This window comes from Nilaparvata lugens, chromosome 8 (genome assembly GCF_014356525.2).
Source record: "Nilaparvata lugens isolate BPH chromosome 8, ASM1435652v1, whole genome shotgun sequence".
Classification (NCBI taxonomy): Eukaryota; Metazoa; Arthropoda; class Insecta; order Hemiptera; family Delphacidae; genus Nilaparvata; species Nilaparvata lugens.
The window spans coordinates 19355933-19371443 of NC_052511.1; the positions used below are offsets into that span (position 1 = coordinate 19355933).

General features: G+C 33.7%; 1 protein-coding gene across 1 annotated transcript in view; it reads left to right on the forward strand.

The window, feature by feature from the left end:
- The window catches only part of LOC111055866, a 46649-nt gene that overhangs the window by 5246 nt on the left and 25892 nt on the right, over positions 1 to 15511 (forward strand). Inside the window, exon 2 of the mRNA XM_022343171.2 lies at positions 13672 to 13765. The gene's annotated coding sequence lies outside the window, so the exon portion shown is untranslated. The remainder of the gene's footprint in view (positions 1 to 13671; positions 13766 to 15511) is intronic.

Here is a 15511-nt window from a genome sequence, read left to right on the forward strand (position 1 = left end):
ACTTTCTTATAATAATTACAAGTTGATCTATTTTGAATTCATGAATATTGAATAAATGAATTATTAGTGTAAGCTACATGTAAATCACACTCAACATGAGTCAGAATACTACAAGGTCTGGGGAAAATGGAATCTTCACAATTTGAGAGTCATTGCTGCAAGCAGAAATTGAACCCTAAGAATATTGGGATAAGTTATTGTTAACATTATGTTTGGAAGAACGTTTGATAATAATGCAGGGGCATGTAAGAAAAGAGTTCAAAACAGAAAAGGGTAGGCTATATCATATCTACCAAAGTTGAGTAGAATTTATTGACAATTGATTGGCAAATTAGTCCAGGCAACGAATGCACAAAAAAAGTATAGAGGGAAAAGTTTGGAACACAATTTTTGACCCCGCCGCTTTTTTTAGGGATAGCACAAGGGTTAGTGATGAGGACTTTTGATATGCTCAGCTATTAGCTATAGTCAGCTGCGGTGAAGCAGTGAAACAGTTAAGCGGTAAAATAATAATAATAATAATATCGAGTGACCTGGCTGGCTCGGTCTGGTGTCAGAGTTTTCAGGTCGCAACTGATTAATTTCAGGGCCTCTGACATGACCTAACGACTGTTTTTTAGGCAACCGGGACCGACGGCTTAACGTGTCCATCCGAAACACGGGAGTGGCCCGAGAAAAATATCTCGCCCGGGCTGGGATTCGAACCCGGGCCTTTGGATTACAAAGCCAGCATCTCATCCACTCGACTACGGCCACTCCCGTAAGCGGTGTAGGAGCTAGTGAAGCTGCAGAGTCAAAAATTATGTTCCAGATATTGTGACCAAATTACATTGTCAATTATTGATCTATTCTAGAATAATCTTCTACTAAAGATTTTACACTCAACACTATAACGGCTGCAACAATCGTAGTGTGCCTGACCTTTTTAAAAGATGGTAAAGAAGATAATTTTGAATAAAATTTAGAATTTAGAAATAGGCAGACACATCTAGAAAATACCTGAGTCTATACCTAATTCATGCAGGTGAACGGGCTAGAGTCAAGAAAACTTCAATTAATCTTGCCATGCCTGATTTAATAGGTTTATACTATAGAATAACACTACAATTTGAAATAATTGAAAAATACAAACAGCTTCAATAAACATTGGCAACTAAAAGCGAACAACAGAAACAACAATTTCATGTTACTTTGTTGACATTCTTCATCTGATTTGGGGGCGCATTACTATCCTTCGTTTAGATAGCAATACGTCACAAAACCAAACAATATCAGTCATAAAATAACAAGTAATTTCAACATGAAATTACTCAAGAAAGAAAAGCCCGTTGAACCCAAATTTCGTCGATAGTAACCCATATAACCCATTTCATAATAATTTTGAATCCCCACTTTTGATTGACATTCTCGAATGAACCTTTGTTTCACTACACTGCACTTTCGTTGGTCTGTACGTTGCTTTATCGTCGGGGTTACAGTACCTTGTTTTTGGCGGTGAACTTTTACCGGTTGAATTTGGCTTGACGGCGACGTCCTCTTACGTCCCTTGACCTGTCGTCTGAACGGGTGTCTTGAAGTGGTGTTACATAAATTTGCGGAACCAAAGGGGTGGTACATGAAGTTGGTTTGGGGACACACATGAACCGCTGTAAATAAATGTATTACAGCATTAATTTCTAACTCTTCCTACAATTCATCAAAAGCTAAAACAGGAGTTATCTATTGATTACAATTAATTAAATTCTCTCATTCTATTTGAATCCTCATTTTATATAGATTTTTATCTTTAAACTACTGATTCTTTGTATCAGAATTAATGGATCTTCCTTCACAAATAATTCAAAAGTTCTGTTATAATTTAATAAATTAGCGTTCAGTTAAAAGCCTTAACGCCATGAGAAAACACAGTCAGAAAAATATAAAATTGAGTCTTAAACTCAATATGAACATAATCTTAAAAAATTCATTCCAATTTAAAGGCTATCTTCCTGACTTCCAGCAATACTCTACGATAATATATCTCCAGAAACAATAACTCAAATGTAACGTAACTGAAAACTTTCTATACTTCTTTAGAAAAAAAAATTATAATTATCTTCCATCACTAATAAAATCAAAAGGATTATTCTCAATCAATATTATCAACTTGAAAAATAACAGGCTTAGGGAAGTTTCAATCAATTAAATTCCCTAAATTATATTTTAACCTTATTTTACGTACCTTAGCGGTTATTTGAAGAAACAATTATTCATACATGATGAAGAAACACAATTAAACTTTTCAGGACATGGCACTACTAGAAAATTTAAACTTTAATAAAAATAAAACTAGCTCCTACATTAACTAATGATATAAACTTGTAAACCTGCCCAAAAAGGGCGAAACATAATGACTACATCTTTACTCTTGTAGTGCTCCTAGCAAAGTGTCCTCCGAAACGTAATCTGGTCTCTCGGCTGGGGAATCCCCCCACTACTGTATTTAGAAACAGGTCTCCTATTGGGCGAAGGGAATCAATTTGACCAATCGTCGCGTGGCTTCTAGAGCCTTTGGACCAAATAGTAACTGCAAAATCGGTAGTTTGTTATAATTTCAATGCTTGCTGTTTTCCAACTTATCACACTCTATGTCGCGACAGGAAGGCTAAGTTTTAGAGATAATTCCATAATCTACATTCCTCGACGACTCGGAGCCACAATTTTTAAATATCTATCATGGGAAACTCGAAGTCATGGCCGTTCATAATAGAGAGAGAAAATAATTTATTTCGCTAACTCACAATAATGGCTCTAGTCTATTGCGTATTAAATTTACTATTATAACTTGGGAAAAGGCCTGAATTAAAAATAGTGCTCGGCACAGTAGGGAGATGCGTAAAATGATGAAATAATACTTGAAATTGAAGATCATATGAAGCTCTATGAGCTTGTGATTAGCACGGAGTTTATTAATCAATCGTTAAAAAGTTATAAAACCAAAAATATGAAAAATTCGGGTCGGAAGGGGTTTTCTTTAAAATGTAACACCTTCGAAAGCTCATACCTAAAAACTATGAGAGATATGGAAAAATGTTACAGATAAAACTTCTAGGCTAATTTGTAAGCTTTAATTTTATACGAGACAAAAAAATCCGAAAGATGCATATTGTTCGAGATATGTGCAAAAAACCCAAGTATGGTACTTTCAAACCACCCCCACCCACTTAGCACAAGGGGTAGGAGTGAGGACTTTTGATATGTTTACACCCTTACTATACTTGAAAGAGCTGTTGGGTCAAAAATTATCTACTAGACTTTTCCTTTTATAATATTTCGTTGACTGGACTAAATGTTTTAAAAATGAATAGAGTTCTCATACGTAACATGTGAGTCTCTATTCACACTATAAGCCAACCAATTTCTATCACGAGATTAATGAGATCCTCTTAATAAGTTCACTTCACGTCATGTTCAACCTATGATACCCGGCGTTTCTTTGCTAGATTGTAATTCATTATCATCTGTGAGAATCTCCAACTAGGTAATTGCTTCTTGTGATAACATAGGTGCGTAAGTCGAGCAATATCTGTACGGTATCACAAGCTTCACTGTATTTTCTATTTAGAAGCTTCTTTCCTAATTCCTAATGATCTTTCTGTAAGCTTTCTTCACACCTTCAAGCCTTCTTAATCTTCATACCTTCATACCAAGCACCAAGCACACCTTCATAAGAATTTCCCTTAATGGAAATATATAATGATCATAAAACTGTATGCTACTAAAAATCCAACAAATCATTATTCGTTAAATTAGGTGCTTAGGATCTTCCCGATTCTGCTTCATTCACACCTCTCACACCTTCAAGTCATTGTACTTAACATTTTGTCCCATAAAAACATGATAAAATTGTCATAAAAATCTTCTAATAAGCTAAGTTATCTACTTTCTTGATGAAGTAGGTGCTGTAGAGTTAACAAGCTCCTTCAGATCTTCCTAAGCTTTCTTCACACGTTCAAGCTCTATGATACCCGACATTTTGTTCCGTAGAAACGTATAATTATCATGAAATTTTTGTAATAAGCCGACTAATCTAGTTTCGTGATATAGTAGGTGCTAAGAGAGGTGTCCATTCAGATCAGATTGGACTGACTTAGCCCACAAGGCATACGGTAAAAGTAACTTATAGGCAAACACAAAACGAAACTGCTTTCGCAACACTATCAAGTTTGGGCGTTTCTTTTTTTCTGTAACAAACTCTCCAGACGACCATGACTGAAATTTATGACGCACATTATCATAAATACTTGGCATATTCGGAGTGTACGGCGCAAATTATCATAAAATCCTGATGTTTACAGTCCACAGGAGCCAGGTTTGGCAGATAATCCAGCGAATAGAATGAATCATCTGTATAGTTGGGTTCTATTTGAACTGTCAGCATCCCGTATAAATAACACTAGAGCTTCCCATTCAACAAAATTCTGATAGTTTAAAGTGAATCTCGTTGTAGAATAATATTATACTGTAGCAACAAATTCGATGGGATACTTGGCCCCGTCTCTATTAGATTCGGATAAAACAAACATGGTACCCTGCTTGAGGACCGGTTTTAATGGACATTTTTGTTTAGTATGCTTGGGTGCAGTCGAGCAGATAATAGGACATTGTCGCATGCTGTGTTCAATTAATTGGATTCAATTATTCAAAGTACGACACTCCACCTTGACAAGCTACTTACCATATTAAGGACCGTATTCTCACAATGGAAATGGTGCTGGATGATATTGATCTCGCTTGCTGCAAACCACCTTCAAATGAGTTTGGATTTTTTCAATAATATCGATCACTTACAACATTTGCAGGCTTATACACTGATTTCATAAAACTGACAATATGTAACTACCCGCCTAATGTTCAAATGTATGTTGAATCATTAATTTTATTGTAAGTTGATTTTAACTCAATTTCATATATTTCGATTTCAAAGAATTTGAATGTCAATGAATTCCACAAAGTAGGGACTAAAGTAGTATAGAACGATTTGATGATGAAATGCAATTTGTGTTACGGCAATGTAATATTGAGTTGAATCAACGTAAATCGGTGAAGTTAAAAAAAAAATTATTGTTCATTCTCACAAAAGGATTATTTACAAAATTGTATTTTCATCTCTCTATAGAATTAATATGGAGAAAAGATATTGAAAGCTGAAGAATTCAGAACAAGAATAATTTATTCATGAGTTTAACAAAATAAATTCAACTAAGGTTTCAGCATTAAAAATAATTAAGAGTATAATAGTAAAATATCATAATGAATCATACTAACTACAGACTGAAGAGTTTTACAATAATATGAAGCAAAGATTGGTGATGGAATATGCTAAAAACTAGGTATAACTGTAATGTTTCCACATGAAACGGTGAAGTTTGGACCTTGAGTTGTCAATTCTCGGAAAAGGGTATCTAGGGATACCCATTCCATCAGCACTTGACAGTTTGAAATAAATAACCGTTAAAAGAGCATAAGAAAGATTTTATTAATGGAATTTTTATTGAGCATATAATTATGAAGGTTGAAGAATGAACTACATTTTGCATCTTTATGCAAAATTTAAGTCCAGTAGTTCAGACGTGATGATGCGTCAATAGTTATTTGTGCAACTAGTGCGCAAAGTGATAGTTTGCTGCACCGAAAGAAACGTCTACGCACGAGCCGTAGGCGAGGGCGGAATGCTATCTTGAGTGCAGCACAGGAACTTTGCGCACGTATTTCACATTAAATTTTTCCTACAGTTACCATTGAATATGAAAAGTGGTTGATTATGGGTAAAATGATGGCTGAAATCCATCAAATGTTTGTCTGTATAATTTTGTTATTAATAACAACTTCGATTTATTTTAAACTTGATAATCCAATTGGAAATTAATAATCGATAATGTATTCAAATTAAAAATTAAATTAATCCAATTAATTTAAAAATTTGAATAATTTCGAGTAAATCTTAATTTCTAAATAATTTTTCAACCAATCAATTTATGAATGAAAAAATATTATTTTCAAATAATGAATAATTAATAATATTCAAAATGTATAATTTAATGTGTTCTCATTTTTTTTTGATTTGAAAATCAGAAAAAATATAGATAGAAAAAATTTGCATTCAAAATACATGCTAACAATGTCAACAGCTGATTGGGGTGGCTGCAAGATAATACGCAAAGTATTAAGAGGACGCAAAGTAATACTTTGCGCACTAGAGCGGAAAAGTGATTCTTTGCGATCTGTAATCAGTGCAGGAATGGTCACTTTTCAAGGTAACTGTAGGAAATAGTTATTTGTGCAACTAGTGCGCAAAGTGACAGTTTGCTGCACCGAAAGAAACGTTTTCGCCACACTTGGATGTAATGAGCTGGTTTACGTGCGTCATATGGAGGCCGAAAGTGATTGTTTTCCGACCAGGCCGGTAAAACTTTACGGCCCTAGGGCTGTAAAATGACCTTGAATAACAGCTGATCGTGTCCGATCTCACAAAAATCATAGAGATAATCTCATAACGACTGTAATAATCTATATAATTATGTATCGTGAATCGCGGTATCATGTCTATAATATATTTTATGAATTACTGTTTCATAATTTAATATTTATTATTGTGTTTTTGATATCAAACAATAGAATACGATGATATCTCCATAGCCTCAACAATATAATGTTGGCTGCATTGTCCATTGTCAGAAAGGTAAGTATCGCAAGTCTTTAAAAGTGAAGAATCGAATTTGAAATCAAAGTACAATAATTGTATCAATATTCAAAAGTGAGGTAGAGTAATAATTGTTTCTTTTTTATTATCGAATTCCACTTCTTAATGCAATACAATCAACAATAATAATAGGAAAATACAGCAGAGATCTAAAGTTTAAGGTAAGCCTACTGGTGAAACTCAGACTGAAAAATTCCTAGTAATTTTTCCGTAATTCATTATTAAAAGTTTTAGATAATTTTTCTTCAATATCAAACCATATAGAGAAAACATTAGGCCCACTCAAGATTGAATCTTCGAATGTTTTCTCTATGATTTAACTATTTTCAGAGCAATATTTTGTTGTTCTTCAACCGGCTTCAAGTTTGCCGCTATAGGCCTACACTATATTATAGTAGCCTACATACGTTACGTGACTTACAGGCATCTTCAATCAAAAATATGAAATGGCCGAGAGCTTTAAGGCGTCAGAACTCATATCTCAGTGAATTACAAACATGATCTAGGTTCGAACCTCGGTCAGTGACATTTTTTTTTGTCAATGAATTTCGACTTTTATTAGCTATTTTTTATATTAGTTACCGTAATTTAAATTTCAATCAATTTTTTAGATATATTTTGAGACAAAACTGTGAAATATGCAATTATATTAATTTTTTTATCACATTATTTCAAAATAGTAATGAAAATTCTATTCATCCATCTATCCATGAGATATTGCACCAGGCGCAAAGCTATAAAAATTCAAACAATTATTCGAAATATTAATAGTATAAAAATATTGTCACTATTGTAAATTATTAATTAGTAATATTGAAATTAATTGACAGTGAAAGTTGTCATAACCAAGATTCAAACTATCAAAATAGGCTGTTTGAATTTTATTTATTTTTTAATTTCTTATATATTGGGAAGTTTTTTTTTGGTGTGGCGAAAAATTGCGTTCGCACCATGGGCAAAAATGTATTTCCGGCTCTCAATCTTTTCTAGTCCTCGGCCTACGGCCTCGGACTTAAAAACCGATTTCGAGCCGGAAATATCTCATTTTCGGCCCTAGGTGCGAAATATACTATTACGCCCGAGCCGTAGGCGAGGGCGGAATGGTTTCTTGAGTGCAGCAGAGGAACTTTGCGCACGTATTTCACATTAAGTTTTCCCTACAGTTACCATTGAATATGAAAAGTGGGTAATTATGGGTAAAATTGCCTGAAATGCATCAAATGTTTTTCTGTGTAATTTTATTATTGATAAAAACCTTAATCCTAAAATCCTAAAGTCCTTGTTGTCCTTGGTTATAATATATAATGGATAATAATTAGCGCGTTGTGCTTCGTTGCACCTCTGCTCACTATAGCAGCCACAGCAGTCACTGTTACCAACTTCATTTTGATTTTGCTGCACTGTTGCTCCATATAACCTACTAAGTATTTTGCGTTGCCATGTTGCAAATCTGGAGTGCAGAAAAATTTTTCCCGCACTAGAGCGGAAAAGTGATTCTTTGCGTTCTGTAATCAGTGCAGCAATGGCCACTTTTCAACGTAACTGTAGGAAATAGTATATTTCGCACCTAGGGCCGAAAATGAGACTTTTCCGGCTCGAAATCGGTTTTCAAGTCCGAGGCCGTAGGCCGAGGACTAGAAAAGATTGAGAGCTGGAAAAACATTTTTGCCCGTGGTGCGAACGCTATTTTTCGCCACACAGAAAAATAAACAATAGCCTATATATATTAGAATAATTGTTCATTAAGCACTTCCAAAAGCAAAAATGGAAGGTCATAGCTCTAGTAAATCTGAGGTAATCTGAATATCAGGAAATCGTCCAAGTATTTTTATTTTTTATTTTGATTTGTCTAAATAACCTAAAAGATTATGTCCAATTAGAGTTTGAGTTTATACTTTTTTATTCTTTCAAATAACAATAAGATATTATTATAAATATTTTAATTATTGAATAATAAACACAAATAATGAAAAGTTTTTTGATCAGCTGTTTTAGCACACTTGAAATTTGGCCAATCTGAATGTCAACGTCAACAATGCTTGTTGTCATCGACTTAGGAAGTTTAGGTTAGAAGTTCTATCCTACTCTCAAAATCGAATTTGAATAGTTTATAATATATATCTTATCTGTATTTCATTCATCCAAATAAAATGATAGTATATTATTGCAGAATACTTTATTCAATTCTAGAAGCATAATCTGATTCCGTTTCATAAACTATTTGTAAAAACGTTCAGAACCATGGATATTGCCCAAGTAGTTCCAAAATTATCCACCAGGTTTCGTGATAAACGAAGTACTATGAGGTTTGAGGTTAGATTCTATTATACTCTGGAAATTGAATTTGAATAGTTTATAATATCTCAATTGTATTTCATTGATCCAAATAAAATGATAGTTTCTTATTGCAAAATACCTTATTCAATTCTAGAAGCATAAACTGATTCCGTTTCATAAACTATTTTGTAAACACGTTCACATCAAATCAGAATCAGCTGACTTCAAGGTTATTTTACAGCCCTAGGGCCGTAAAAGTTTTACCGGCCTGGTCAGAAAACAATCACTTTCGGCCTCCATATGACGCAAGAAAACCAGCTCATTACATCCAAGTGGGGCGAAAACATAATTTTCCTATCCCGTACGTGTATTAGCCAGTTCTTTCCTTTACTATAGTATATAATATTTTTCGACTTACTGTGTGGAAATTGATGAATTTCTTTTATTTTACTTATTTTCAATCATCAAAAGTAGGGAGATGAACAGTTTTGGGCGGAGCCTGTTGTTCCATTCTCAATCTTTCCCGTATCTGTATTTGTGTATCACGCACCAAATCAACAAATAAATATGCACACTTCGAAAAATCAATTAGAACATATATGTGAATCCAAGGTGTAAATGGTGATATCCATGATGAATCCATTGGTGCTGATAGAGAATAGTTGTGAATTGATACGTGTGTGATTGCAGACGTGAGGTTGTTTCAACACAGGTGCAATAGGTGCAGAGTGTGGTGAACTGAAAGAGTGAGTGATTTATGTAACTAGTATCTGTGTGTAACAGTGAACTATCACGTTTCAATTCCCTCGCTGCCTTGAAACTACTCCCAATCTCCAGCCCAAGTGAGAGGCTAGCGCCTTTGTTAAAGGGCCTACAATCAAACACAGATGAAGAACACAATTTTCAGTTACAATGTTTGTTTAACTGGTAATCGTAAATCATAATCTGGTCCAGATTAGCACAGAGCGGGCGCATTATTTTGAATTATTAAGTTGAACCGCCGCTCTCTTGAAATCGTTTTGTATGGTAATTGGAAATATATATAGTTATTGGGGTATTGATTGAACAACATTTGAAACTAGAGTTTGAAGTTTCTTGAATCATTGTCAGAAGCGGAAAATAATTTACAAGAAAGAGTAATAATATTTGTTTGAGAGAATGAGACAAAATTTGAACTAAAAGAGTTCTACTAGAACCCTAGTTGTAATGAATTAACAAGATGAATATTGGTTGAATAACAATAGTCTCCAGGATCAATTCCAGAATAAGTTCTATTCATCAAGACCATTTGGGTTTCATCCGTAATGAAACAAGTAATTACAGGTTTGGCTCAACCGATATTCTTTTTATAATTCATCAATGAATGGTTAATGGTTTAAAGTTTAATTCACTTTTGTTAAATCTAACTCTATATTATGTGAGCTTGTAATATATAAAAATAGCTTATAATATTTGTATGCACATTTGAATATAATTATCAGTAGTATTGGAGAGTGGAAATTGTTAATGTGATAAAGATCTACTTTGGAAAATATTAATGAACTGAATTTAGGAAGAGAAGAGGTTTGGACTAGCGCCTGTTCTTTCTCCTCAATATTGTAATGTGTTTGATCGAATGGATGAATATAATATTTTTAATAATAGGTTACACATTTACAAAGTTTCTGGTGAGTATGTTAAGTCTTTCGCCAGAGATTGATAGGTTGAACCTGAATTACCTACAGTCAATCAATTTTCCATCAAAATGATCAATAACCACAAGTGGCTCATTTAGATGAAAATAACGTTATTTATTCTAGAAACTTTGTTCAAAACCAGGCAAATAACATAACGAACAATCAAACAATATTCCCTCACAATATTGAGGAAATGAGTTCTTGTGGTCATCTGTTACATGTGAGAGGGATATAATAAATCGAATCCACCTCATTTTATTTACATAATGTTTTGCTTCCAACTCATTCAAACACCGTTATTAACATGACATATTCTTCAAACTGTTATAGCATTGATAAAATGGGAAGCCTTGGTGTTATTTACAACGAATGCTGACAGTTTAAAGTGGGTCTCGCTATAGTTTAGTGATTCAAAAGTCACTATGGTAACCATTATTACGTAGACAAAACCATACAGTAGGAAGATGCTCATTTCTGAAATTGATTTACTAATCTCCTTCCTAGGAATGAGTTGTAGTGATTCCGTAATATCTAATCTATGCTCCATTGAGGAAAGCATGTTGTTAATTTGAGAGAAAGAGACTTATTGCTATCACTTTTGTGAACCTGGTGCATTTCTATAATGAGATTTATTAAAACAAAAATCAACGATGAATGATTAATTAAATTCTCACATTCATCCAACTCTCACATTCTATCAATATCATTGAGAAGAGATGACATATTTTAGAATTAGAAGATCTTGACTCAACTTTTTTGAATCACTCAACAAATTTGCGTCTATAGTGACGTGAAAGAATCAGCCAATGAGTGTGTTGTGGGCTTGGACGTGCTCGATGCTTTTTACATGTACCTGCTCGTGATTGGCTGCCGTTGCCTGGAGTAGAACATCTCACGTTAACATTTACCAATAGGATTTAAGAGGGGTGCTCCTGAAACAGTCTGTTTGTTCCTCACATTTATCCTAGAAATAGTGCTCTTAGTTTTTAGTTTTTGGTGTACTGAGCTAGTACCGAATCTGTTGTTGTTCGAAGACGTGAATTGTAGAGATATTATCCTAATTTTTCTTCAGTTCATAAAAATGTATTCAACACAGGAAATGTTAATTGTTCTAATTTAGCTGAAGTGTGTGATGTTTAGTATATTATTTATCAATCATACCATGCAATAGTAATGAATGTATTACATATTTTATGGATAGGAGTCTTTAGTAGTCTCTTATGATGATATTCAATTATTCTAAGGAGTGTTTTTGGTATTCTGGAGTTCAAGAAAATGCAGTCTCTTCTAATTCTTGTGGAGAGTTCTACAACAATTCCAATGATCTTTTTCCCCTTATGTATATGAGTTCTTAGAAAAACATCAAGTATTTCCTCTTCATTCTCAGTGTAGGCTTACTTGATAGCCTCACGTCGGTCCGTCGGCCCAAATTATTATTCTCTTACAATGCAACTTTAATGACTTTTGAAATAACTATATAATGTGTATTGAATTTACTATCTAATGAGACTGTTACTGTAGGCATACTCTTGAATCACACAGTACATTCGGTTGTGAAACAATTTCTTACCAAGTAAATTGCAATTGAAGAGTAAGAGAGCTATTATAGACAGAGAAAGTAAGAGAAGGACAACATAGACTGAGGTGCGAGAACTATAATCAGACTTGTAATCTACAATCAGATTACACACTACAGCTTTTTAATAGTGGTATGATGAAGGTTTATGGAGCTGATTCTTGGTTGAATTTGAGCCTCTGTGACTCATAGTTTTATTACTCAATTTGTAGAAGTAACCTGATCTCTCTGGAAGGTATGAATTTATGAGACATGAAGTGTATGAAGTAACGAGAATGTACGCAATGAAAGGGAAAAATCAATTGATTAAACCATAAAATATGAGGAGAACATGAACTATTTACTTTCATAGAAGTTTCTAGGGGACTGACGTTTAAAAAAATGAAATTCTATTACCTCATAATGTAGCCTACCAAAGAGATTATCGTATAGAAACTTTTGTTGAGAGTAATGAGACTTTGAATGTAACTGAATTGAATCGTCAATTCAGTCAATAGCTATCGAAATTAACAAGCTATTGTCGAATTATACTTATTATTGCATGCTCATTCTAACATGAGGATTAAATGGAAAACATTTTCTATTTCCACACATTTTTAAAGAATATTATTCTTATCTTTTACACTCATTACACAGTGTTCATACGTATAAATATAATACATTCTACATATTCAATGTCCTCAAGGTACAATGTCGTTGTAGAATCAAGTAATTCTATGAGATTGATGAATAGCTATCGAAATTAACAAGCTGTTGTGGAATTCATTTATTCATTCATTGTAGAATTATACTTATTATTGCATGCTCATTCTAACATGAGGATTGACTGGAAAACATTTTCTTTTTTTCAAACTGTTTAAAGAATATTATTCTTAACTCTTACACTCATAGATCTTTATCAATAACATTAGAGTGTGGAGTCTGAAGGTTTAATAGGAGAGTAAATTATACTAGCGCTACCTACAGCAGAATTTCTCTGTTGACAGCAGAAACGTAACTCATGACCAGGACATGTTCCTTATCTGCAGTAAGTGGTCAACCTGTTGCTATTAAGGCTATCCATGTAAACTTCATTTAGCTTATAAAAAGAAAAAGAAACATTTTGGACAAGTGTCTCTTCTGCAGTTAGCAATTCAGCTACAAATATTGATGAAAATCATAACAAGCAGGATTTGAAGATGTAGAATAGTTTTGATAGTTATCATGGAAGATTAGTTCGAGCAATATTGAGTAGGATTGACTGATTCACTATTGCTGGGAATTACTAGGTTTAACACAATATTCAGCATGTTAATGATTGTAAGCTCGTAGATTGTTAGTATCAAGTTCGGTCATCATTCTTGTACAAAATCTCTCAGTTGAATTGAAATGAATTTCTTACGCAATTTATATTTTTCCAGGTTAGATGTCTGGAAAGGGAGTGGATGGCCTGACCCAGGATAACAGATCCTCACTAGCTGAGGTTGAACACATAGCTCGCTGAATAAAGCAGCGGTAAGTTAAAGAGAATGCGATATTCTATAATTTATCATTTTTATTGGATGGGTTCTCTATCCATGGTTATTTCTGTTTGATATTAATGATAATTTTTAATGTATCATCATTCACAATACTAGTCTCTAGTTGAGTTAAATCAATAACTATGTGCTATAATGTATCTGGTAATGGTAATTTTCCCTTACTGAGCTCCTATTGGTTCTGTCGATGTTGACGGAATTTCAACTCTCGCTCATTGACTTGTGATGGCTAAATACTCTCTCACTCAACTGCAATTGGCTGTCACTATGACGATGCGATTGCAATTCGCTTATTGGTTAATTAAATTTGGCTCTTCTACACTTGAGCTATTTTTACAAATTTAAAAATAATTTGTTTTATATAATTTCTTATAATACACTTACATAATATTGACAAAAATAAAATTATAAACAGTATAATAGAACTTCAAGATCACAAGACCAATATCTGATGCCTTTCATTGGTTTGATCGTGATTGGTTGAATTCTCCCGTACTCAACTCCCATTGGCTGTCAGCACGATGACGAAAGTGCTATTCTTTCATTGATTTGTTCACGCATTTTATGCTTATTCTATGCCGATAGAGATCCATAAATGAATGTTTACAAATACAATTTACGATGAGAGTTTTCAATTTCTATAAAACAGGATCTCATATTTCTTGATAAATGGTTCACAAAAAATGATCCGATTCATTGAAATTCTTGATCGTTTTAGAAAGATGCAACCTCCACAATCCATCAAGATAGTATCACATTAATTTTGAAGAATACTGTGAAACATTTTCCCTGCTTTGTTTATAGAATCACAGTTCCAGGAAGAGGTATACCCAGCATTGAGCATAATATTTTTCAATCCATCATACCTGAGTTACAGATTAATCAAAACTACCAAAAGGAAAAAAATGATACTGTAAAAAACATGAATGAAGATCTTCATGATGACAACAATTACTGCTGTCACATGAGTAAATTATGTAAGTTGACAACTTTCAAGACGAACATGGTGACAGATAATAACTTAATCGCTTATCAACCAACGCGAGATCATAGATCTTCCGGTTTCGAACCAACATAAAAAATGAACCATTTTCAAAATCTTGAATGACTTCTTCACAGCTGTCTTATAATTATTGGTTTGATAGTCTGAACTGGATTCCAGGTGTCATACATCATACTGGAACTCGTTCAACTGGAAAGATACACGCAAGTGTTTTTTTTTTCAAAATGATGCTTAAACGCGTGATGAAGCTATAATTAAAATGAGCTTTAATCTCGTATTAATTATTATGAGTGGACACATGGAGCTTTAAAAGTAGAATTGAACGGAGTCGAGTTACGGTGTGGGATTGTATAATGCACTGGTGTTTTCGGAAGGACTGGAAGTTGAGACTAAAGTAGTATACAGCTGAAGATCAATGATTTTCGAATTTTCATTTAATTTTTCATTCTTGTTCTCGCTGTAAGGATTATGTTGACTCAAGCATTAGCAATTTTCGTGAATGATAGGAGGGATGATGATGAGACCTTCATTTCGAGACGATGCCCTCATCAGAACTAGGCTTGTGCGTGACGGGAGAGGTGATGATAAGAGACGGGTTTTAGCGGAGTTTTGAACAACCGGGAAGAAATTATGAAGCTAATAACAGTCTGGAACTGTAGTCAGATTCACTTCAAGATGTCAGTATTAATTGAATGGGTAGCATCGATGTTATTCGTAAAG